At 34.8% G+C, this 1,689-nt stretch overlaps 1 protein-coding gene across 3 annotated transcripts in view; it reads right to left on the reverse strand.

Moving 5' to 3' along the window:
• The window catches only part of LOC118734071, an 8,191-nt gene extending 6,886 nt beyond the window's left edge, over nucleotides 1–1,305 (reverse strand). The window contains exons 1-3 of one of the 3 annotated variants that reach the window (XM_036463764.1): nucleotides 1,268–1,305; nucleotides 1,177–1,212; nucleotides 980–1,117 (exon numbers count right to left, since the gene is read on the reverse strand). The gene's annotated coding sequence lies outside the window, so the exon portion shown is untranslated. Of the gene's footprint in view, nucleotides 1–979; nucleotides 1,118–1,176 lie in introns of all 3 variants that reach the window. The other 2 variants (XM_036463767.1, XM_036463766.1) reach the window with 2 other exon arrangements.
• Between the last annotated feature and the right edge of the window lie 384 nt (nucleotides 1,306–1,689).

Consider the following 1,689-nt stretch of genomic DNA (forward strand, 5'->3'; position numbering starts at 1 on the left):
CTTGGGTGTTATTGCAAGTTACCTAAGATAACTTTTTTAAATTTTACCTGAACTTTGTTAAATTAAACAAGTTTCTTGGGTGCTATTGCAAGTAACCTAAGATAACTTTTTTAAATTTTACATGAACTTTGTTGAATTAAACAAGTTTCTTAGGGCGTTTACACGTTACCTAAGCCAACATCGAATATTTTCTTAAATTAACAAGGTACCCAAGTTACCCTTGTTAAGTTTTGTAAACACTTCGTTGAATTACACTATCTTAGGTGCTCACACATAGTACATAAGATAACTTTGATATATTACCTAATCTTTGTTTCTGCTGATCGAGTGTAAACTGTATAAAAACCTTGTTGATTTACACATAGTTTTCGAAGTCCATATAAAAAAAAAAATACCTAAGATAACTTAGTTAAAACAACCTCGTTTTTTGGCAGCCAAAGTGCTTAGGTAATAAATTAACTAAATTTTGTTTTGCATGGTCGAGTATAAATTGCATAAGAACTTTGATGGATCGCACAAGTTTCTTGGGCCCCATACAAAATTGTTCAACTAAGTCAACTTTGTTCAAATTACTTATGTTTTTTCTCTGTGTGTAGCACTGCACTTTCTTTTGTTGTTTACATTTGCACATAATTAGCCTGTTCCCGTACTTCACGATTTGCAGGATTTGCAGGTTTTACCGGAACAGCTGTTTTTGCCTTTAATAAGCCTTATGTGAACGTGGCCTACGGGAACGACTTTGGACTAAATCCTGCAAAACCTGCAAATCGTAGACGTTCTGGAACGCACTAAATAAGCCTGTTCCAGGTACTTCACGCTTCGCAGGTTTTTTAGAGGAAGCTGTTTCTGTACGCCATAAGGTTTATTAATTGCAAAAACAGCTTTTCTTGTGAAATGTGCAAATCGGGAAGCACCAGGAACATGATTAATGTAGGCAGTTGCAGCAGAAGCAACGTTTATTCGTCGCATGAAAACTTACCGAATAATGTATGCAGCGCTGTTTGTTGGTGGCGGCGTTGAAGGTGGTGGATATGCTGGTGTGGTGCCTGACTGGAGGTGGCGTTGATGTTCCGTGGTAGCAGGGTCGAAGATAAATTTAGAATGAAAAATCGCAAATCTGTAAATGCAAAATTATCAATTAAAATATACAAATATTTGAATAATTCTAATACATACCTTAATTATATGATTAAATCGCAGTGTTTCGGCAATCTAAAAGAAAAAAATTCCATTATAAACAATGCAAATTGTTAAAACGTTCTCTTACCTTCAAATGTTTTTGCAAAATTAACGCTTTTATTTACAGCCTGCTGTGATCAAAGATGTCAAACTTTTGCTAAAGTCACAGCCTACCGTGATCAAAGCTGTCAAATTTTGCTTCATTTCCACTTACTCGCTCTAACGCATAAAATTCTTATTACAGTAAAAATTTTGATTAGGTCCGGTGCTCTCACTCAGAATTTTGTTTTGACAGTCGGAAAAATAAATTTGTAAATGTGTGGGTAGCATAGCTAAAAAGTTGCGAGTGTGTGTGTAAATCTGTTGAATTTCAGGGGCAACTGGTTAGCTGTGGCTTGCAGGGAATTTTAGCTTGCACTGAGTTTCCAATGAAATGAAAGAAATAAAAATGTACAAAATACTGAATATAAGTATTGTTTTTTGTTTTTATATAAAGAAAACGTATGTTCG

The sequence above is a fragment of the Rhagoletis pomonella genome, unplaced genomic scaffold, assembly GCF_013731165.1.
Source record: "Rhagoletis pomonella isolate Grant_MI unplaced genomic scaffold, Rhpom_1.0 Rhpom_scaffold_00002, whole genome shotgun sequence".
Classification (NCBI taxonomy): Eukaryota; Metazoa; Arthropoda; class Insecta; order Diptera; family Tephritidae; genus Rhagoletis; species Rhagoletis pomonella.